This window comes from Muntiacus reevesi, chromosome 9 (genome assembly GCF_963930625.1).
Source record: "Muntiacus reevesi chromosome 9, mMunRee1.1, whole genome shotgun sequence".
Taxonomy (NCBI): domain Eukaryota; kingdom Metazoa; phylum Chordata; class Mammalia; order Artiodactyla; family Cervidae; genus Muntiacus; species Muntiacus reevesi.
In genome coordinates, this window is record NC_089257.1 from 34,478,084 (window position 1) to 34,502,856 (window position 24,773).

Sequence of the window (24,773 nt, forward strand, 5' to 3'; positions counted from 1 at the left end):
CACTTTTCATCACCAATCACAATTTGTTTTAAAAATGGAATGTTTTCATTATGTTTAAGTAGAGAATCACATGCAGAAATACTTTCAAGGTCTTTTTCACTTACCTTATGTGGAACCAAAACATCAAAGCAGTAACATAACCAAGCTGGTACAAATGGTCTTTAACACCTGACTTGGTTATTTTGAGTATGTCGACTATCTCCCTTGTCGTATAACTTTGATTGTTCTCAATTAATGTCTCAATTTGGTCACTATAAACTTCAACTGGTCTCCAGTCTGTTTATAAATCTCCAGCACTGAACTTCACAAACTACTTTTGACATGTTCCATCAGTCACAGCACCTTCTCCATACACTGCACAAATCTTTTTTTGTAGTTCAGTTGTGTTTTGCCTTTCTTAAAATAATAAAGCATAATATGCTGAAAATTTTGCTTTTTTATTCCGTCTTCCATATTAAAATGGCTACACAATTGCTGCATGATTCAGGGAGCTCAGATTCGGTGCTCTGTATCAACCTAGAGGGATGGAGTGGGGGGGAGTAGAAGGGAAGTTCAAGAGGGAAGGGACCTATGTATACCTATGACTGACTCATGTTGATATACAGCAGAAGTCAACATAATAAAAAATGTTATTATGAAGCATTAAAGATGAAATAAAATAGCTACACAAAAATTCACCAATTTTGATAAGTTTTTTAAAAGTTTTTAAATAGCCTAGCAATTTTTCTTAATTTGACTCATTTGAAAAGACCCTGATGCTGGAAAAGATGGAAGATGGGAGGAGAAGGGGACGACAGAGGATGAGATGGCTGGATGGTGTCACCAGCTCAATGGACATGAGTTTGAGTAAGCTCTGGGAGTTGGTGATGGACAGGGAAGCCTGGCATGCTGCAGTCCATGGGATCACAAAGAGTCAGACACAACTGAGTGACTGAACTGAACTGAACAACAGCTGTCACAATAGAATCTAACAAAATTGTTTCAAAAGAAGTTAGACAGCTAAGTACTTCTAGAACCATCTTATGGAAAAAAAAAAATGAACATTTTTGCCAACCCAGTATTTATGATATTGTGTATTATTGATGTTTTAACCCTTTTATCATTACATCGTGACTTTCTTTGTCCCTTGTTACCATTTCGCCCTAAAGTTTATTTTGTTGGGCATAAGTATAACTACACTTGCTTTCTTTTGATTATCATTTGCATGGAGTATCATCTTCAGTCCCTTCATTTTGAGTCTGCGTGTATCTTTAGAACTGAAACAAGTGTCCTGAAGACACCATACAGTTCAGTCTTATTTTTTAATCCATCCCGCCACTCTGTGCCTTTTGATTGGTGAGTTCAATCCATTTACATTTCAGATGATTGTTGATATGTAAGAACTTACTACTGCAAATTTATCTTCTATTTTCTGGTTGTTTCATATCTCCATTGTTTCTTTTTTCTTGTGTTTCTGTCTCACTTTGTAAATCAGTGATTTTCCATGATTGCTTGCTGAGTTTTTCTCTTTATGTTTACTATCTGTGTTCTAGATTTTTGTTTTTATGAGTATCATGGGGTTTGCATAGGACATCTTTCTCATGGATTAAATAGTCTTTTTCCTGTTGATATCAATTTTTCTTAATTTGCTGTCCTCCCTTTTTATATTTTCTCTGTAGAAATTATCTCTTTTTATCCTATGAGTTTGTTGCCACTTTGTAGTAGCTATAGTTATTTATGAAGCTCCTTCCTTTAACCTTTATATGATAGTTTAATGTTTAATACTCTGTTTCAAACTAGAGTTACAGTTTTCTACATTACTGAGAGCTATGCATACTTTTATCTTTTCCCTGGAACAGCTTCTGTCAATATTTCTTGTGAGGCAGATCTCATGCTGAGGAACTTTATCTTTGTCTGGGAAAGCCTGAATTTCTCCTATCTAAAGAATAACTCTGTTGGATAGAGTATTCTGGACAAGCAGTTTTTATCTTTCAGTACTTTGAATATGTCATTCCACTCTTTTCTGGTCTATAGAGTTTTGCTGGTAATCTAATGAGGATTCCTTTGGGCAATACTGAATTTTTCCCCCTAGTTCCTTTTTTTTATCATGGACCCTGACACCTTCATTATAATGTGTCTTGGAGAAGGTCATTTTGCATTGAGATAAGGTGATCTCTGAGCTTTATGGATTTGAATGTCCAGGTTTAGGAAGTTCCCAGCTGTTACTTCTTTACTTAAGTGTTCTGCCACCTTTTTCCTTCTCTTATTCTAGTATACCCATTATCTGTATTTTGGCTTTCTTAATGAATCTGATACTGCACATAGTGTTTCTTAACTATTTTAGAAATCTTAGCTCTCTCTCCTCTTCTACCTGAAGCATTGGTAGATTCCTTTCTTCCAACTCATTTATTCTCTCTTCCATTTCTGTGTTTCAAATGCTGTCTCATGCATTCTTCATCGTATCTGTTGAGTTGTTAAGCTTCAGAATTTGGATTTGGTTTTTTTTTTTTAGAATTGAAAACTTCCCGAAAGCTAAAACAAACAAACAAACAAAAAAAAAAAACCACACCTCTAAATAACCCATAGAAAAAAAAGGGAGAAATCTCAGAGAAAATTGCATATGTTTTACATTGAATAAAAAAAAAACAAAATAAAACATATTAAAATGGGCAGAGCTTCCCTGGTGTTCCAGTGGCCAATGCAGGGGACAAAGGTTTGATCCCTGGTCCGAGGAGATCCCACATGCCACAGAGCAACTAAGCACATGTACCACAACTCCTGAGCCCATGCACCTAGAGCATACACTCAGCAGTGAGAAGTCACCGCAGTGGGAAGCTCGCACACTGCAAAGAAGGGTAGCCCCCAACTGCTGCAGCTAGAGAAAGCCCACAAGACTCAGGACAACCAAAAATGCATAAAATTTTTTAAAAATTGGTGGAATGCAACTATGGCAGTGACTGGAGAAAAACTCCTGGGATTTTCTGCTTATGTTAGTAAAGAAGGGTCTCAAATCAAAAATGTAAGCTTCCTCTTTAATAAGCTAGAAAAAGAGGAGCAAGTTTAACTTGGAGTAAACAGAAGAGAAAAAAAAATAAAAAGCACAAATCAGTGAAATGGAAATAGAGAAATAGAAAACATCAGTGAACCAAAAGTTTATTCTTTAGAGATCAACAAAATTTTTAAACATCTAGTCAATTGACCAAGACAAAAAGAAAATACACAAATTTCAAACATTAGGAATGAAAGAATGTTCATCAATTCAGACCCTCCAGTCATTAACAAAGGTAATAATGAAAGTGAATAGTGGAGCTGGCTCATATTGGCTAATAAGAACTAAATATATTTCAGAGCTTTCAGAACCAGTTGTTAATCCAGTTATAAAATTAGGCATGTAATTAAGTCCATGTGCATAAATCTGCCAATTTAGATGAAATGGAACAATTCTTTGTATCATGAAAATTCAATTAACAATCAAATTTTTAAAAAGAATTTGAGCCAAACAAGATTATAACCAGGAGACAGACTCTCAAAAACTCTGAGAACTGTTCCAGTAGTTGACGTTCAAGGCACAATCATATAGGTTTTCAAGACAAAAGATCATATATCACAGTGATATGCTGACCTCTCTCGTCTAGGCTGACAACATGCCATCCAGACTAGAAGACCCGGAAACTTAGGGGCCACATGAGCCACAACCACAGCCACATGGGCAAACACCGAAAACACCTAAGAGGCCGAGGTAATGCGGGTAGCTTGCATCGCCGCAGGAGCAACTTCAACAGCTATCACCCAGGATACTCTGGGAAAGTTGGTATGAGGCATTACCACTAAAAGAGGAACCAGAGTTTCTGCCCAACTGTTGACCTTGATAAATTGTGGACCTTAGTCAGTGAGCAGACCCAAATAAACGCTGCCAAGAACAAGACCGGTGCTGCTCTTATCACTGATGCGGTGCGATCGATTAACTACAAAGTTCTGGGGAATAGAAAGCTCCCAAAGCAGCCTGTCATTGTGAAAGCCAAATTCTTCAGCAGAAGAGCTGAGGAGAAGATTAAACATGTAGATGGGGCTTGTGTCCTGGTGGCTTAAAGCCACAGGCTGGGAAATTAATTAAATGTTAACAAGTGCTTTTCAAAAAAAAAAAGAAAAATGACATGCTGACATTTTACATAACATTCACCAAAGATAAATATAAGCAAATATAAAGTGAGCAGAAAGTCACCATGAACCCTTGCAGAGTTGAGAAAGAATGCTAATCTTTTAAGACATTACATTAGTAGCATCAGAAAAAAAGTAAAAATTGATGTTTCCAGTAAAGCAGGCATTCCCATCTTTGAGATCTTGTTGATGTTCAAGGCAGAAGAACATTGCACATTGAAGGGGTGGGGTGGGGGGAAGGAGGGCCAAGGGACAGAGAAAGAGCATTTTATCCTTAAATTTTCTTGTCCTGCCTTGAAATATAAATTTTATCTTTTGAAAAACTCATTAAGAAATACATAAAGAAACTGACATTGTAGTGTAAAAACTTTCAACAGAAAATTCCAGATGCAGGTGTGCTCACTGGTGAATTCTATGGTTGTACTAGAAAAAAATTACACTGATTTCACAAATAATCCTCTAGAAAATCCAACATGAGAGCATAATTCCCAGTGTATTTGATCAGCCCAGTCTTTCTCTGATAACAAACAAAGGCATTTTCATAAACCTCAGGACTGATATCCCTCATGAATATAGATTGAAATATCCTCTACAAAATCCAACAATATGTAAAAAGAGCATATCTTAATCAAAGGAGTTTTATCATGAGAATGCACGGTTGGTGCTTACAGTTTAAAAAGGAATGATTTTTTATCATGTTAACATACACGAAGAAAGTCATATAACCTCAATACATGTAGATCATTTGATATAATTCAGATCCATTTTTCATTTAAAAAAAAACTCTTTGTTAACTAAAAAACAGAAACTTTCTTAGCTTGATAGAGGTAATCTCTTGTATACTTATAGCTGTCATTATACTAATGGTGAAAGACAGAAGTAATTCATTTTTCATAAGACCTGGAAAAAGAGAGGATGTCTTACCACTCAAGTCAACATTATATTGAGCCCACACCAGTACAATAGGAAGTAAACAGTTATATATGTTGGAAAGGAAGAAATAAAACTATTTCTATTTGCAGAGGACCTGATCATATAAAATCACTAGGAATCTATAGCAACATCCAAGGACTGAGTTTAGTTTGAACACAGAATACAAGGTAAATATTTAAAGAAAAACAAACCTCAAATACCTTAATCTAATCAGAGGTGACAATATACAGCTTTGACATACTCCTTTCCCAATTTGGAACCGGTGTGTGGTTCCATATTTGTTTCTAACTGTTGCGTCTTGAACTGCATACAAGTTTCTCAGGAGGCAGGTAAGGTGGTCTGGTATTCCCATCTCTTGAAGAATATTCCACACTTTGTTGTGATCCATACAACAAAGGCTTTAGTCATCAAAGGCTTTAGTGTAGTCAGTGAAGGAAAGTAGATGTTTTTCTGGAATTCCCTAGCTTTTTCTGTAACCCAACGGATGTTGGATATTTGATCTCTGGTTTTCCTCTGCCTTTTCTAAATCCAGTTTGAACATCTGAAATTTTTTAGTTCATGTATTGTTGAAGCCTAGCTTGGAGGATTTTGAGCATGACCTTGCTAGCATGTGAAATGAGTGCAATGGTGCAGTAGTTTGAACATTCTTTGACTTTGCCCTTCTTTGGGATTGGAATGAAGACTGACTTTTTCCAGTCCTGTAGCCACTGCTGAGTTTTCCAAATTTGCTGGCATATTGAGTGCAGCACTTTAGCAACATCACCTTTTAGGATTTGAAATAGCTCATCTGGAATTCCATCACCTCCACTAGCTTTGTTTGTTGTAATGTTTCATGTTCAGAGAACATGAAGCAGGATAATTATTAAAAATTCTATATCTAGGCATATTGTATTCAAATTGCAGAAAATCGAAGACAAAAAATTCTCTAAAGAAGTCAACCAGGAGGAAAAATATCCTTACCTATTGAAGAACAAAGGTAAGAATTACATCAGACTTCCCAACAGTCTTGATACCATGCACACAAGAAAACAGTGGACTATTTATAATTGCAAAAACCATCAAAAGAAGTTCTTCAGAGAGAAGGAAAACAATATAGGTGAGAAACTCAAATCTCCGTAGAAAAAGAAAGAGCATCAGAAAAGGAATATGTAACTCCTAAATGAAATTTTTTATTTAGTGTAAAATTTCTAATAGAATATATAGTAGAAGATTGTGGTAACCTTGGAAAACATAAAGAGTTCTTGGAACATCAAAAGCATCATCTTTAAAAGAAAACTGAATAAATTAGACGTCATGAAAATGAAAAGCTTTTGCTCTGTGAAAGACATTGTTGATATTTCAAGACAAGGGAAAGGGTAAAAGTGATATAGAGCATAATATATCTAATTGTATTATCCTTGCTTGTAAGTGCTACAGTCAGGTTTGCATCGTGAAAGAGACAACTTTTGATATTTTGCTAAGGAATAGCACATAATTTGGGATGTAGAAAACTTAATTTTATTTTTCTGAATTTAGGATCCTATGTTTGGAAGATAACATAAAAATGTTATGGTATATAGGTCATTTAAGTTTGGAGAGTTAGGTATCTGAGAACAGAGAATAATTCTACTTTTATTATCAACCATACTGATAAACACTTTTAAAATAAAAATAGCAGAACATAACAATTACAAGGAAATTGAATTCCTTAAAAAGTGAAAAACTTTTTTGTTGTTGTTGTTATCTAAAAATAATAAAGGGCATGCCAAAGTTAGGGCATGCAATAACAAAGCACAAGTTATTTGAGAGAAATATGGGACCTTTGCTAAGTGGACAGATGATGACCCACAATGTAAGTAAAGGTTCAGTCCATATTTTAAGGAGAAGACCAAATAGTCAAAGATCCATTTGGCATTTTAACAAAGATAAAATTGAATTGTAGTCATACAATAATGTAACGTTTGTCAGCAGAAATTCAAAAGCCCTTTAACTATCTTTTTAAATGAGTTAAACTGAACTTTGTCCAAATTTTGATACATTTAATTGCTTCTTACCACACTCATTATTTGCAGATATTACAAACCAAAGCAATTATATCAACAGTTCTCCTCCTTCAAATCTTACATAATTTATTGTACACACTCACTCATCTTTAATTATATTTTGTTTCACAATCTAGAACAACTAAATACTTTCAGCTCTTTGACTAAACGCACTTTTTAGTTCAGTTGAATAGCTTTATTCTAGCATGATATGTATGTATAGTGGGAAATAGTACACCCAAGGAAAGAATCCTAGCATCAGGGCTGAATTTTAATCCTGCAGTTGTTCACTGTTGAGTTGAATGATTGGATGTGTCACTTATAGTTTACCTATTAGTTGAATAATTGTACTTGTCATTTTTTAAGTTTTAGTTTTCTCATTTTTAGTATATGCTGTGGTCAAATTAAATAGTGCATTTGGTGTTGGTTTTCTGTTTTGGGGTTTTTTTTGTTGTTTTTTTTTTTTTTGCAAATTGCATCTTACTGATACCATAGTCCAACTCTGAGAAGAGCCCAAAATAATTTTCAGTGACCACTGTCATGAAACATATCATGTTTTATTTGTCTATCTTACCTCCCTTACCAAACTGAATATTTTGAAAATAGAACTTGTGTTTTAGGAGCACACAGAGTATGCTTGCTGAATGAATGATTGTCTAGTATCCAGGGCTTAGTAAGCAAATCTTATATTCCTTTCTTCTTATCAGTGTCATTGGAAATGTACAGTTAATGACATTGGTAAGTTAAATTTCCTGAAACACTGCATTCCTAGTAGCATCCACCGCCGCAAAACTGAGGCAATACAAATCCTTTTGATTGCATTTAATAAACCTCTCCCTTATCAAGCCACAGTTCAGTTCAGCTCAGTCGCTCAGTCGTGTCCAACTCTTTGCAGCCTCATGGATCACAGCACTACAGGCCTCCCTGTCCATCACCAATTCCCAGATTCAAGTCACAGTTGGTCAGTGATGCTGGTTGGACAAAAATAAATCCAAGACTTCACTATTTTCCATAACTACTCAGGCTAAGGAATTTAAACAGTTACAGTGTACACCTAAGGCTTAGGTTGTGTCTTTTATCACATCAGCCAAAGTGAAAGACAAATTTTTTAAATAACTTCAATTATTCGTTCCTGGTGGTGGGATCCATATCCTTACAGGGTTATTATCCTAGGAAATATGCTGTTCCTTCATATGCTTTATAAGCAGATGTTGTTTACTAAGAGTTTGGAGAGTCCTGCAGTTGGAGAGATCTAACTGGCCCACAGAACATGGGTTACCATCAAAAAGCCTAATTTCTGCATATTTAAAGAACACAGGAGTTATACGAGAAAAATACTGTCAACTTTGATAAACTTTTAAGTATATTTTCTTTGAGAATTGTCATGACAGTCATTCAACTATTACACCACAAGTGCATTTTTATCTTCTAGGTCAGGGATGTTTCTTTTCATTTAGGTACTACTTACAAAAATAGTCATTATTAATAAAATTTCAAGTTGTCTATACTAGTAACATCTTGGAGGAACTTAGAGTGATGATTATGTAGAAAAACTTCAGTTCAGTTCAGTCGCTCAGTCGTGTCCCACTCCTTGTGACCCCATGAATCGCAGCACGCCAGGCCTCCCTGTCCATCACAAACTCCCAGAGTTTACTCAAACACATGTCCATCAAGTCAGTGATGCCATCCAGCCATCTCATCCTCTGTCGTCCCCTTCTCCTCCTGTCCCCAATCCCTCCCAGCATCAGGATCTTTTCCAATGAGTCAACTCTTCGCATCAGGCCAAAGTACTGGAGTTTCAGCTTCAGCATCAGTTCTTCCAATGAGCACCCAGCCCTGATCTCCTTTAGGATGAATTGGTTGGATCTCCTTGCAGTCTAAGGGACTCTCAAGAGTCTCCTGCAACACCACAGTTCAAAAGCATCAATTCTTCGGCGCTCAGCTTTCTTCACAGTCCAACTCTCACATCCATTCATGACCACTGGAAAAACCATAGCCTTGACTAGATGAACCTTTGTTGGCAAAGTAATGTCTCTGCTTTTTAATATGCTATCTAGGTCGGTCATAACTTTCCTTCCAAGGAGTAAGCGTCTTTTAATTTCATGGCTGCAGTCACCATCTGCAGTGATTTTGGAGCCCAAAAAAATAAAGTCAGCCACTGTTTCCACTGTTTCCCCATCTATTTCCCATGAAGTGATGGGACCGGATGCCATGATCTTAGTTTTCTGAATGTTGAGCTTTAAGTCAATTTTTTCACTCTCCTCTTTCACTTTCATCAAGAGGCTTTTTAGTATTCTTCACTTTCTGCCATAAGGGTGGTGTCATCTGCCTATCTGAGATTATTGATATTTCTCCCAGCAATCTTGATTCCAGCTTGTGCTTCATCTAGTCCAGCGTTTCTCATGATGTACTCTGCATATAAGTTAAATAAGCAGGGTGACAATATACAGCCTTGGCGTACTCCTTTTCCTATTTGGAACCAATCTGTTGTTCCATGTCCAGTTCTAACTGTTGCTTCCTGATCTGCATACAGGTTTCTCAAGAGGCAGGTCAGGTGGTCTGGTATGCCCATCTCTTTCAGAACTTTCCACAGTTTATTGTGATCCACACAGTGATAGCCTTTGGCATAATCAATAAAGCAGAAATAGATGTTTTTCTGGAACTCTCTTGCTTTTTCAATGATCCAGCGAATGTTGACAATTTGATCTCTGGTAGAGTTAGGCAAATTATTATTTTTAGTAAGAGAAACATGAACGGCTAAATCAAAAGTGTATAACCTTAGGACTTCCCTGGTATTCCAGTGGTTAAGAATTCACCTGCCAATGAGGGGGGAAGGGGCTCAGTCTTTGGTGTGGTAAGATTCCTCATGCTGCAGGGCAACTAAACCCATGTGCCACAACTACTGAATCCACATGCTGTAACTGCTAAAGCCAGTATGCCCTAAAGCCCATGCTCACAAATGAGGCCATCACAATGAGAAGCTTGTGCACTGCAACTGAATAGCTCACACGCAGTCTAAATAAATAAATTCTTTAAAAGTGTATAACCTTAAATCAATAAAAAGAAAATATGGCCAGAAAGATATGGACTGAAAGCATTCAAAGGAGAGTCTAGCCTTTAACAAGAGAATCTTTTCCCATTGCTCTTTGAGGAAAGCTGTTCTACTTCGTGCAGCTGTTTGCTCATGCCAGGGATCTAGGGTCAACTGTTGACTTCCTGTGGTTCTCTGGGCAACCTGAGTTTATAATCTCTAATGAGTGTGACTTTCCAGTTGCTGTCAGATGGGGGTTGTGATTTTAGTTGGGGAATGTGTATCCAAGGATCAAGTTCTTCTACTTTAACAGCTCTATTGGAGTTAAGAGTATTCGATACAGTCCTCTCCGGTGATGTTCAATGGCAGTCTCTCTATGGGCTGTTCTCTGTACATTGAACTTCACTGCTGCAATGATTGGCAAGGAAAAGCAACTTGTTCTGTTAATGATTCGACTGAGATATATTGCTATTTACCTAAGAGTTTTGGTAAATTTTAGCTGAAAAGTTTTGAAGCTAGAGTAGAGATATTTCCAAAATGTAGGCCTGTAAGTGGACAATTGACTGAAGATAATCTAGGGTTCTGTGAGACGGTGAAATACAGGGGAGACTCTGTGCTTCAGTCCATGGGGTCGCAGAGAGTTGGACACAACTTACCGACTGAACAGCAGTAACACCAAGTCTGGGATTACCTGGTGGGAAAGAACACAAAGCCTAAGAGAAAAAAGAGCGGTCCTTAAGGGTATGGATCGTCAAGAGTATCTGACAGTTTGGCTGATTTCAGTTTTTACATATCATGTATTTTTCCCACTTTTCTAGAGCATCTGTGTGTTTAAGGACAGGAAATTTTTTTAGTATGGAGCTAAGCTTTACCTAATTCAAAGTAAAACTCCCAATAAAATGTTTTCACCTGTCACTGGAGAACTCAGTTGGAATGGCTTAGGTACAGAACACAAATATGTAGCAGTTTTTTAAGCCATTTTAAGTTGCAGTGAAATTATTTGGGACACTCCCAAGATAAACACACAATTACTAGTACAAATTCATAATGCACAGAGGGAAGAAATTGTACAAAATCTATTTGGACATCCTCAAAGGATCCTTTGGGTGATGTGCCTTTCATATCTGACTTTTATAGTTTTTTCTGGGATTGTGTTGGTTATAGATGAGGGAAGAATTGCTCATATCTTCTGATGTCTTGGAAAGTTACCCCATCAATGTTCTTTTAATACTGTAGTCAATTTGGACTTACCTGGTGGCCCAGTGGTAGGAATTCTCCTACTAATGTCTCATCTTGCTGGCTCTGTGCCCAGTCACTCAGTCATGTCCGACTCTTTGTGACCCCAAGGACTGGATGGAGCCTGCCAGGCTCCTCCAGGAATTCTCCAGGCAAGAATTCTGGGGACATGGGTTCAATCCCTGGTCTGGGAAGATTCTGTGGCAACTAAGCCCGTGCACCACAACTGCTGAAGCCCAGGGGCTCCAGAACCCATGTTCCACAACAGTGGAAGCCACTGCAGTGAGAAGTCTGTGCTCTGCAACCAGAGAGCAGCCCCCACTTGCTCCAGCTAGAGAAAGCTCATGCACAAAGACCCAGCACAGTCAATATATATATGTGTGTGTGTGTGTGTGTGTGTGTGTGTGTGTGTGTGTGTGTGTAGGTATATGTATGTATATATACATACATACTTACATACTGTAGTCAGTTTATCCCTACTGTGGTGAGTTGTATCATGGAAGATTTGAAGAAATACCCATTTGAGTTTAATTGGTGCTACCAGGTTGCCATCATAAATCTCAAAACCTAAGTAGTTCTAGTGTTTCTTTTCAGAATTGGGAGTCAAATGCTATAGATCAATGTGATGGAATTTGTGAACTCCATAGACTGATCTGTCTTCTGTGAAAGAGGCCCTTGTCAAGGACTTTAGTCAGAGCATTCTTGTAGCTTGATGATCTACTGAAACCTTTCCTCTAATGCCTCATCTTACTGGCTATGTGCCCAGTCACTCAGTCATGTCCGACTCTTTGTGACCCCAAGGACTGGATGGAGCCTGCTAGGCTCCTCTGTCCATGGAATTCCCCAAGCAAGAATACTGGAGTGGGTGGCCATTTCCTCCTCCAGGGGTTCTTCCCAACCCAGGGATTGAACCTGTGTCTCCTGCACTGGCAGATGGATTATTTACCAATTGAGCTACCTGGGAAGCCTCTTACAGGCTATGAGTAGATGATTAGTGCTGCCAAGACTCCACTTTTTTCCTCTGAGGCAAAGATAAAAAGCCTTCCTCCTAGATCAAGGAATAGGCATTAATAAACAATGAGTCTTTGATGTGTGTTAACTTGTTAATAGATTAGACCAAATTTAGATTTGACCTCCTGTTTTGTATACTTCTAAAGAGAAAGATTTATGGTTATCTGGAAGATCAGGAAGGTGAGCGAGTTCAGCAAAGATGAATGTTGAATAAATATTTTGAGATCACTGAAGGTCTTTTTGGTTTCTGTTTTTTAAGAATGGCTCCAGGATGTCTGATTAAGTCAAATCACATGGATACATTTCATAAATGCTTCCTTCTTTAATCTTAAAGAACTAGTTAATCCCAGAAATCAGCTTTAGTGACTTAGTGGTTGATCCTTGATAATTTTAAAAAATTCACAGTCTCCCATTGCATATTGTCTCTCCTTAGCCAACATGTCATGGCGTAGATCAGGAGCTGGCAAATTAGTCTGTTGTCCAGTTCAATTCACTAGCTATTTTGTATGGCCTGCAAACTAAGAATGGTTTTTGTATTTTTAAATCATTGGAAACAATCAAAAGAGTAATATTTCAAGGTGTGGAAAACTCATATAAAACTCCAGTTTTAGTTTTAGTTCAATCTATAAAGTTTTAGTGGAACACAGCCATGCTTATTCACTTATGAACTGTTTACAGCTATTTTTGCACTATAATAGGTCAATAGTTGAGACAGAGCTGTGACTCCCACAAAGTAAAAATAATATTTGTGACTGCTCCTTCACACATGAGTTAGTTAGTTAAGTCGCTCAGTCGCCTCCAACTCTTTGCGACCCCATGTAGCCCACCAGGCTCCTCCGTCCTTGGGATTCTCCAGGCAAAAATACTGGAGTGGGTTGCCATTTCCTTGTCCAAATTATTTTGTAGAATTAAGTTTATCCTCAGAAGTTCTGTGAATAAAATCATAAATTCAATCTTAAAAATTTCGAAAAAAAAAAAAAATTTCGAGGTGAGTTATGGCATAGTCTTAAGATCTTGGTTTAAGATTTAAGTAGAATGACTCTTCAGAAAAGCTGAAACATAACTTTCCAGGCAAATTGTTGATTTTGCCCTGGTCAGGGCAAGCAGTGTTGATGATCTTCATCAGATAAGACACAATGAAAGTAAATATAGAACCAAAGAGAGTACATTTGGGATCAGTTCAGTTCAGTTGCTCAGTCATGTCCAACTCTTTACGATCCCATGAACTGCAGCACGTCAGGCCTCCCTGTCCATCACTAACTCCCGGAATCCACCCAAATCTATGTCCATCAAGTCGATGATGCCATCCAGCCATCTCATCCTCTGTCGTCCCCTTCTCCTCCCGCCCTCAGTCTTTCCTAGAATCAGGGTCTTTTCCAATGAGCCAGCTCTTCTCATCAGGTGGCCAAAGTATTGGAGTTTCAGCTTCAGCATCAGTCCTTTCAATAAGCACCAGCCCTCATCTCCTTTAGGATGGATTGGTTAGATCTCCTTGCAGTCCAAGGGATTCTCAAGAGTCTTCTCCAAAACCACAGTTCAAAAACATCAGTTCTTCAGCACTCAGCTTTCTTTAGAGTCCAACTCTCACATCCATACATGACCACTGGAAAAACCATAGCCTTGACCAGATGAACCTTTGTTGGCAAAGTAATGTCTCTGCTTTTTAATATGCTGTCTAGGTTGGTCATAACTTTCCTTCCAAGGAGTAAGCATCTTTTCATTTCATGGCTGTGGTCACCATCTGCAGTGATTTTGGAGCCCAGAAAAATAAAGTCAGCCACTGTTTCCATTGTTTCCCCATCTATCTGCCATGAAGTGATGGAACCAGATGCCATGATCTTAGTTTTCTGAATGTTGAGCTTTAAGCCAACTTTTTCACTCTCCTCTTTCACTTTCATCAAGAGGCTCTTTAGTTCTTCTTCGCTGTCTGCCATAATGGTGGTGTCATCTGCATATTTGAGGTTATTGATATTTCTCCCAGCAATCTTGATTCCATCTTGTGCTTCCTCTAGCCTGGCATTTCTCATGATGTACTCTACATATAAGTTAAATAAGTAGGGTGACAATATACAGCCATGACGTACTCCTTTTCCAATTTCTACTGCACATTATCAAATTGTATCTATAGACACTAGTATATTGATTCAATAAATAAATAAATGGTCATGGTAGCAAAGTTCCTGACGAGAAAAGATCTAGAATAATCAGAGTAAAATCCATAAGAGTTCACCCTGACTCAGTTGAAACTTTTGTCTAAAATCCTAATGCTGAATTTAAGGAAGATCTAACTCAACTATAACAGACTACAAGGTTTAGCTATATCTTGTATTAGTCCAAGCAATGTATCTATTTTGTGTTTTTTTAAAACCCAAAAACTGAGATAGTGGAGGATATAAATTCATTAACTATCTGTGAGTTCTTAACCAAAGAGTTTATACCTCATTTTCTAGTTTGCCTAACCCAAATGCCAGGCTTCAGCAATACATGAACCGTGAACTTCCAGATGTTCAAGATGGTTTTAGAAAAGGCAGAGGAACCAGAGGTCAAATTGCCAACATCTAAAGGATCATTGAAAAAACAAGAGAGTTCCAGAAAAACATCTATTTCTGCTTTATTGACTATGCCAAAGCCTTTGACTGTGTGGATCACAATAAACTGTGGAGAATTTTGAAAAGAGATGGGAATATCAGACCACCTGACCTGCCTCTTGAGAATTCTGTATGCAGGTCAGGAAGCTACAGTTAGAACTGGACATGGAACGACAGGCTGGTTCCAAATAGGAAAGGAGTACGTCAAGGCTGTATATTGTCACCCTGCTTATTCAACTTGTATGCAGAGTACCTCATGAGAAACGCCTGGCGTGCTGCAGTCCATGGGCTCTCAAAGAGTCGAACACAACTGAGCGACTGAAGTGAACTGACTAAGAGTAAGGCACAATCTAGGATTTGTGAAGTGTGAAGCTTATGTAAATTTTTTAAAAATAAAAATAAATAAATGGACTTACCTGATAGCTCAGTTGGTAAAGAGTGCGCCTGCAATGCAGGAGACTCCAGGAAACGAAACATCTGTTCGTTTCCTGGAGTGGAAAGATCCGCTGGAGAAGGGATAGACTACCCACCTCAGTATTCTTGTGCTTCCCTTGTGGCTCAGCTAGTAAAGAATCTGCCTGCAATGCTGGAGACCTGGGTTCGATCCCTGGCTGGAGAAGCGAGAGACTTCCTACTCCTGTATTCTGGCCTGGAAAATTCCATGAACCGTATAGTTCATGAGACCTCAAAGAACAACTGAACTGACTGAACTGTAGAATTTTCTTCAGCTCCTGAAACTAATTTGTCTGTGGTGCCTTTATTCTAGCTGTTCTTTTTCCAAAAAAAATTCCTAACATATTTTCAGGAAAGTGCAATAGAGAAGAAATGAGTGTTATATGACAATAGTCTCAAAATAACAGTTATAGGTTGGTAAATGTAAACAGACTTAATATTGTAGAAATTCTCTCTGCATGAATAGTTTTAGTACTCTAAGCAACGTGGTTTTCTTCCATAGTGGGATTAATAGTAAAGGTAGTGACACCTGTTATTGATAAGAAAATGATATTATTGTTCATTTATGTTTACAGCTGGTTCTCAGAATTATCTGTTGAGTGGTAATCTTTCCCTCTAAGTGGCATCACTGAGAAGATTTTGCATAATTGTTCTTTTTTAAAACTGAAGAATTATTGACTTAAAATATATATTAGTTTCAAGTGGACAACACAGTGATTTGATATTTTTATACATTACATAATGATCACTACAATGTCTGCTTACATCTGTCACCATACAAAGTTATTATGATATTATTGACTATATTTCCTTTGCTGTACATTATGTTTCTCTGACTTGTATATTTTATAACTGGAAGTTTATACCTCATTGTTGTTTAGTTGCCCAGTCATATACGATACTTTGTGACCCCCTGGACTGCAGTACACCAGGCCTCCCTGTCCCTCACCATCTCCTGAAGTTTGCCCAAGTTCATATCCATTGCATCAGTGATGTCATCCAACCATCCCATCCTCTGATGCCCTCTTCTCCTTCCCTCCATCTTTCCCAGCATCAGGGACTTTGGTACCTCTTAATCTTACCTGTTTTATCCGTCGCTCCTTCCCTTTAGCATCCACTACTTCATTCTCTGTATCTATGATGTTCCGTTTTGTTATATGTGTTTGTTTTGTTTGTTTTACTTTTTTAAAATTTATTTTTTTATTGAAGGATCATTGCTTTAAAGAATTTCGTTGTTTTCTGCCAAACCTCAAAATGAATCACCCATAGGTATACATATATCCCCTCCCTTTTGAAACTCCCTCCCACCTCCCTCCCCATCCCACACCTCTAGATTGATACAGAGCCCCTGTTTGAGTTTCCTGAGCCATACAGCAAATTCCCATTGGCTATCTATTTAACATGTGGTGATGTAAGTTTCCATGTTACTCTTTCCATACATCTCACCCCCTCCTCCCCTCTCCCCATGTCCATGAGTCTGTTCTCTGTTTCTCCACTGCTGCCCTGTAAATAAATTCATCAGTACCATTTTTCTACTTTCCATATATATGTGTTAGAGTACAATATTTATCTTTCTCTTTCTGACTTACTTCACTCTGTATAATAGGTTCTAGGTTCATCCATCTTATTGGAAGTGACTCAAATGCATTCCTTTTTGCGGCTGAGTAATATTCCGTCATGTGTATGTACCACAACTTCTTTATCCATTCATCTGTCAATGGGCATCTAGGTTGCTTCCATGTTCTAGCTATTGTAAATAGTGCTGCAATGAACAATGGGATACATGTGTCTTTTTCCATTTTTTGTTTCCTCAGGGTATATGCCTAGGAGTGGGATTGCTGAGTCATATGGTGGTTTTATTCCTAGTTTTTTAAGGAATCTCCATACCATCCTCCAAAGTGGCTGTATCAATTTACATTCCCACTGGCAGTGCAAGAGTGTTCCCTTTTCTCGACACCCTCTCCAGCATTTATTGTTTGTAAATTTACTGCCCATGCTGATCAGTGTGAGATGATATGTCATTGTAAATTTGATTTATATTTCTCTAATAATGAACAATGTTGAGCATCTTTTCATGTGTTTGTTAGCCATCTCTATATCTTCTTAATGAAATGTCTGTTTAAGTCTTTTTCCCACTTTTTCATTGGGTTGTTTGTTTTTCTGGCATTGAATTGTATGAGCTTCTTGTATATTTTGGAAATGAATTCTTTGTCAGTTGTTTCATTTTCTATCATTTTCTCCCATTCTGAGGATTGTCTTTTCACCTTGGTTACAGTTTCCTTTGCTGTGCAAAAGCTTTTGATTTAATCAGGTCCCACTTGTTTAGTTCTGTTTTTATTTTTGTTACTCTAGGAAGTACATCATAGAGAATCTTGCTTTGACTTATGTTATCAAGTGTTCTGCCTGTTTTCTCCTACGAGTTTTATAGTTTCTGGTCTTACATTTAGGTCTTTAATCCATTTTGAGTTTATCTTTGTGTGTGGTGTTAGGAAGTGTTCTAATTTCATTCTTTTACATGTAGCTGTCCAATTTTCCCAGCACCATTTATTAAAGAGGCTGTCTTTGCCCCTTTGTATTTTCTTGCCTCCTTTGTCAAAAATAAGATACTCATAGATGCATGGGTTTATTTCTGGGCTTTCTATCTTGTTCCATTGGTCTTTGTTTCTATTTTTGTGCCAGTACCATACTCTCTTGATGACGGTAGCTTTGTAGTATAATCTGAAGTCAGGAAGGTAGATTCCTCCAGCTCCACTCTTCTTTCTCAAGGATACTTTGGCTTTTGGGGGTGTTTTGTGTCTCCATATGAATTGTGAAATGTTTTGTTCCAGTTCTATGGAAAATGCCATTGGTAATTTGATAGGGATTGCACTGAATCTGTAGATTGCATTTGGTAGTATAGTCATTTTCACAATATTTATTCTTCCTACCCAGAACATGGAATATCTCTCCATCTGCTTATGTTGTCTTTGATTTCTTTCACCTGTGTCTTACAATTTTCTGTGTGCAGTTCTTTTGTTTCCTTAGTTAAGTTTATTCTGAGATATTTAATTCTTTTTGTTGCAATGGTGAATGGGATTGATTCCTTAATTTCTCTTTCTGATTTTTCATTGCTAGTATATAGAAATGCAAGTGATTTCTGTGTATTGATTTTGTATCCTGCAACTTTGCTAAATTCACTGATTAGCTCTAGTAATTTTCTGATACTATCTTTAGGGTTTTCTATGTACAGTATCATGTCATCTGCAAACAGTGAGAGCTTTTCTTCTTCTTTTTCATCTAGATTTCTTTTATTTCTTTTTCTTCTCTGATTGCTGTAGCTAGGACTTCCAGAACTATATTGAATAATAGTGATGAAAGTGGACACCCTTGTCTTGTTCCTGATATTCAGTGGAATGCTTTCAGTTTTTTACCATTGAGAATAATGTTTGCTGTAGGCTTATAATATGTTGAGGCCTGGAGAGGGAGGAAGGAGATAGAGATGAGCAGGAGGAGAAATGGGGGGACTCAAGAGAGAGACAGATCTACACAGTACTCTGCTCCCTAAGTGTTCTCCATAGCGCAGAACACCCACAGAGATTCACAGAGTTGGACTGAGAAGAGAAGGGGGAGGGAGGAAATAGAGGTGATCTGGGGGAGAAAAAGGCGAGTCAAAAGGGGGAGAGAGTAATCATCACACTCCTGAGTAAAAGCGGGTACTGAATATTGTATTCCTAAATGTCCAAAATTGATATCAAATACTGCAAAAACAAAGATTAAAAAATCTAGAGTAGAGGTTAGACTCTTAAAAATACAATATTAAAAACAAAAACACAAAAAATTTAAGAAATATATATGAAGTTTGCTTTAAAAATAGGGTCTTTTTTTTGCAAGGTTATAGTGAAATGAAAATGAGAATTAAGGAGTAATAGAGGAGTAATATAGGACTTTAAAAGAAAATAAAAGAAAAAAGGAAAAAAAGAAAAAATTTTTAATTAAAAAATAATAAAAATATATGAGAATGAAAATGAAAATTAAGGAGTAATAGAGGCCTTTAAAGGAAAATAAAAATAAAAAAAGGAAAACAAATAATTTAAAAAATAGTTAAAATATATGAAAATGAAAATTAAGGAGTAATAGAGGACTTTAAAAGAAAATAAAAGAAAATGAAAATTAAGGAGTAACAGAGGAGTAATAGGGAATTTTAAAAAGAAAATAAAAAAAGAAAATTTTAAAAAAGAAAAAAGTTTAATTAAAAAAAATAGTAAAAATATACCTAGGAATTTCTCTGGAGCTGTTGTGGGCAGTGTGGGTTCAGTTCAGTATCAGATAGCTCCTTGTCCCAGCTTACACTTCTTGATATCTATAGGCCCCTTCCGTTGTAGTCGGTTTTATCTACAGGGATTTTAATCTGTTGCACCAGTCATGTCTGAAGCAGTTCACTTTGTTTATTTGGGTTCTGTTTGCCCGTATCTTCAGTGTCTAATTTCCACCCTGACACAGGCGGGTGGAGGTGGTCTCTTGTTTAGGTTCGCTTGTTCAGTCCTGCTGCAGTAAGGGAGGGGCGCTGCAGACAAATATCGCTGGCCTGTGTGGGGATCACTCGCAGTGTTCCGACCACACTGGGTTTGCCCCCGCTCATGGGTGTATACTTTCCCAGTCTACACTGCTCAGGCTCCAGGCTGCTCTACAGAGAGCGGGCCCTGAGTTGCGTGCTGTTCCAGTTTTCGGGTACTGCACAAAAGCACAGACTCAGATGGGCCTGCGTTTTGTGCCTTCCCCGGCTGGAGCAGCTCAGGTAATCAGGAGCTTGATGGGCTCACTCTCCCCGGGTGTGGTGCGCCTTCTCCCCTCCGCGGCCCCAGCCTCAGTTTCTGCGCGCTGGTTGGGTGCGCCTTGTATCTGTTCTGGGGAGCTGCCTCTAGCCGCGGCCCTCACGGCGATGTCAAACATCCAGAATCTCAGGAAGTCTCTGGTTAGAAACTGGGATCCTGTTTGTAGTTTGGTAGGGGAGGCCGTCTGTGGGGCCGAGTTTGCCCCTTTCCCCTCCCCCCTGCCTCCTGCCTCCGATGAGGGATGGGCTGGTCTGCAGCCAGCTAGCTCTTCTCTGGAATTGCTCAGTCTTTCTTTTGTTCCTAAGCAAAGCTGCCCGCTCCTCTCCATTCAGCCCCCACTTGCTGGTGGCGGATGTGAGCGTCTGGGGTACTTTTCTGCTGGGAGTTGCTTTTAGGCATGTAATCTGTGGGGTTTTTTAAAATTTTTCCTCCCAGTTAGGTTGCCCTCTGATATTCAAAAACTTGCCCCAGATTCGCCAGTGAGAGAGTTCCCTGGTGTTTGGAAACTTCCTCTATTACGACTCCCTTCCTGGGATGGGTTTCCATCCCTAGCTCTTTTGTCTCTCTTTTAATCTTTTATATTTTGTCCTAACTCCTTTCGAAGACAATGGGCTGCTTTTCTGGGAGCCTGATATCATCTGCTAGCGATCAGAAGTTGTTTTGTGCAGTTTGCTCAGCGTTCAAATGATCTTTTGGTGAATTTGTAGGGGAGAAAGTGGTCTCCCTGTCCTATTCCTCCACCATCTTAGCTCCTACTAAAATATTATTTAAATTTAGCAAAAATTTTCATGTGTGGAATAAAATCTGCACTTACCAAAAATTATTATTGCTTCCAGTTCATACTCTATTTCAATGTTTTAAATTTTAAATACACATGCACAAACTCTAAGTGGTCACATAAAATGACAGGGTTGAAATAGCATGGAGATTCTTTCTTTTTTATAATTGTGTTATCATAGATTACAAGTCATTCATTAAATGTAGGAATATGTGATTCCCTAGGATCGGAGAAATAAAAAAAAAAAATATGTTGAGGCCTTTACTATGTCGAGGTAGTTCCTTCTATGCCCATTTTTTGAAGAGTTTTAATCATAAATGGGTGCTGAATTTTGTCAAAGTGTTTTGGTTTTTAGATTCCACACATAAATGAAACTTGTGGAACAGTTTGAAAAGGACAGGTGTTAATTCTTCTGTAAAAGTTTGGTATAATTCACCTGTGAAACTGCCTGGGATTTTGTTGTAGGGAGTTTTTTGCTTATCAGTTTCATTACTAATAATTGTTCTGTTCATGCTTTCTGTTTCTTCCATATTCATTCTTGACAGAGTGTACATTGGTAAGATGTACAACAGTTCTATGTTGTCCATTTTGTCTGCAGTAATCTGATCTTTTGTACCTCTGTGGTGTCAGTTGTAACTTCTCTTTCATTTCTAATTTTGTTTGGGCCCTCCATAAGTTTTCTTGATGACTCTGGCAGAAGTTTTATGAATTTCGTTTTTCTTTTCAAAGAACCATCCCTTGTTGTTGTGTTAAGTTGTTCAGTTATGTCTGACTCTTTGTGATCCCATGGACTGCAGCCCACTAGGCTCTTTTGTTCATGGGATTTCCCAGGCAAGGATACTGGAGTCGGCTGCCATTCCCTTCTCCAGGGGATCTTCCTGACCCAGTGATCAAACCTGGGTCTCCTGCATTGCAGGCAGATTCTTTACCATCTGAGCCACAATTATCTATCCTGTAGTTTTTATCTGTGTTTTATTTATTTTTGCTATAATCTTCATAATATCTTTCCTTCTACTAACATTAGATTTTGTGTCTCTCTTTTTTTTTTTTTTTTTTTTTTGCTTTTTGCTTTCTTTTGGTTCATGATTTTAGATTTTTCTCTTTTTCTGAGATAGGCTTGTATCACTATAAACATCCCTCTTAGAACTGCTTTTTCTATATCCAAGAGATTTGTGCTTCATTTTCATTTGTCACCAGGTATTTTTTTTTTTCAGGTTTGTTTTTTAAAAAAACAAAAGTTTATTTTGAAATTTTAGTTACAGTTTCATTTTTGTTTTCTTAACAGTTCTGCTGTTTAATCTCTCAAGATTAAAAAACAATTATTAATATTCTAAAGAATTAAACAGCAAAGGAATGTCAGAGAAGGGTATAACTGCCCCATTCTCTGGGGTTAAAACTACTTCAGTTTAGCACCTACCTTCAAAACAAAATGAAATTTTATATTTTCTAAATGAAATAATGTACAACCACTTTATCTGAGCTTATTTATAACTTTCAAACACAAAGCTTCATTTTAAGCTTGGTGGAAACTTTTAACAAGAATGATGGCCGACCTTAGTATGTAGTGTGTATCTTATAGGAAGTGTTCTTTTTTAATGATTATAACACAGTAGTAATGCCATTAATAAAGTCCTCAATTTAGAATCTGGAACACTCTTCCATCAAGGGAGAGAAGAAAGAAATTCAGTCCAATGAGTCTCTCTGAAGATCTTCATTTCTTGTGTACTCTACTTGTATTCTCTTTTCAGTAACTGGATTAATGCTTGGAGCCTAAAATGAGATGTATTTTTTTTTATTACTGTATATTACATGTTGTTTTGATGCTCAATTTCTATTTGTTCCTCTTGCTTGCATTTTGTATCTGTTGCTTCTTTCTCATGTTGGTTGGCCTTTGAGCATATTCCTTCCATGAGCAGTCTGAAACTTTCTTTCATTTCTTTCCTCTTCAGAATCAGAGGTTGATGTAACCCCTGTTTTAGCTAAATTTTTTCTTTTAAACTCAACTTCCTATTTTCCCTTTTTTATTTGGCTCTTTTTTTCCTTCTGACCCTTTTCATCCTTTTTAAGCTGCTTTTTAGGTTCTTCTTCCTCTTGCCCTCTTTTTTTACTTTTGTCTTCTTCAGTCACCCTGTCACTTTCTGGAGGACAAGGCTGTTTTACCACTTGGGGTCTGTCTCTTGGTTTTGGAATAGCTGTCTCTTGGTTTGAAATAGCTGCAGGACGTCCTCTTTTAGAACTCACTTTTAGATCAACAGATGCTGTTGCTGTAGTCACTACTCCTTCCTGCTCAGTTTCTGCTTGTTTTTCTGGTTTTCTCTTTCTCCCTCTCCTGGTAGCTTTGGGTGTGGTTATGGTCAGTATTTTCCTTTAAAACAATAGTTTCTTTTTCTTGAACTTCAACATCAGATAGCACATTTGATTGTTTAGTAGATGCTTGTTGACTTGAAAGTTTCACTTTTGAATTGTTTATCTCTCTTAAGCCTTCACTAAAGGCTTTTTGTTTATTTGGTTCACTGTAGTTTTCCTTATTTTTTGAGTAAGGAAATATGTCTTTGGGGCCTAAAAAGCAGTCCTGTGAGTTCCAAAAAAGAAAATGGGTAGTTAGTTTTTTCTGGGTGGTTTTACGGCTCTATCAGGAACCTCATCTATGAGCTGGCCATTCATCTCGACAAAGATGAGGTCCCCAGGTTTGAAGTCACAAGTCATGTTTCAAGGGTGAGGCCAGGGGTCCGAAGTCCAGAGAGGAAGTACAGCGCTGTGGATGACAAGAGGATGTGGCAGGTGGATGGGAGCCTACACCCCCATGGCAGCAAGAGGGAGAAGATGCATCTTGGTGTCCCAATGCACCTGCCAGGGACTATGGGCACTGAGGCTGTGGTGACAGGCTGGCAACCTCTGCCCAAGTCCATGCAAGCCAGCTGTTTCACCAGCTGCCACAGAGGTGTCTCAACAGCTCTGAATAGCAAATGCCACTGCTGCCACCGTCACTCTCAGTGAAGGTGAAGTTGCTCAGTCATGTCCGACTCTTTATGACCCCATGCCATGTTCTGTAGCCCACCAGGCTCATTGGTCCATGAGATTTTCTAGGCATGAATACTGGAGTGAGTTGCCATTTCCTTCTCCAGGGGATCTTCCTGACCCAGGGATCGAACCCTGGTCTCCTGCATTGTAAGCAGACACTTAACTGTCTGAGCTACCGGGGAAGCCCTGGGTACTGTCACTCTAGGTATTTTTTAAATTTCATGTTTGTGACCCGTGGTTTACTCATTGGTTGTTCAGTTGCTTATTGTTTAACCTCCATGTGTTTGTAGTTTTTGTAATTTTTTTTTGTAGTTGAATTCTAATTTCATACTTTTGTGGTTTATAAAGGTACTTGATATGATTTCATCCTCTTTTTATTGAGACTTGATTTGTGGCCTGGCATATAATCTATCCTAGAGAATGTTCCATGTACCCTTCAAAAGAATCATAGTCTGCTGTTTCTGAATGGAATGTTCTAAATATGTTTATTATTTGTTCAGATGTGTCATTTAAGTAGGATGTTTCCTTATTGATTTTCTGTTAGGGTGATGTGTGCATCAAAGTAAGTAAGGTCCTAAAATACCCCCACCATTATTGTGTTACCCTTAGTTTGTTTCTTTATGTTCATTAATATTGCTTTATATGTTTAGGTGCTCCTACAGTGGGACTTCCCTGGTGGCTCAGGTGGTAAAAGCATCTGCCTACAATGTGGGAGACCTGGGTTTGATCCCTGGGTTGGGAAGATCCCCTAGA

The 24,773-nt window shown here is 38.0% G+C and overlaps 1 protein-coding gene and 2 pseudogenes across 1 annotated transcript in view; 2 read left to right on the forward strand and 1 right to left on the reverse strand.

Annotated features, from left to right (window-relative positions):
• The window catches only part of GDPD4 (glycerophosphodiester phosphodiesterase domain containing 4), a 123,915-nt gene that overhangs the window by 58,482 nt on the left and 40,660 nt on the right, over nt 1-24,773 (forward strand). The window lies entirely within an intron of this gene.
• Nucleotides 3,624-4,100, forward strand: LOC136175088 (large ribosomal subunit protein uL15-like; annotated as a pseudogene).
• Nucleotides 22,795-23,705, reverse strand: LOC136174978 (PC4 and SFRS1-interacting protein pseudogene; annotated as a pseudogene).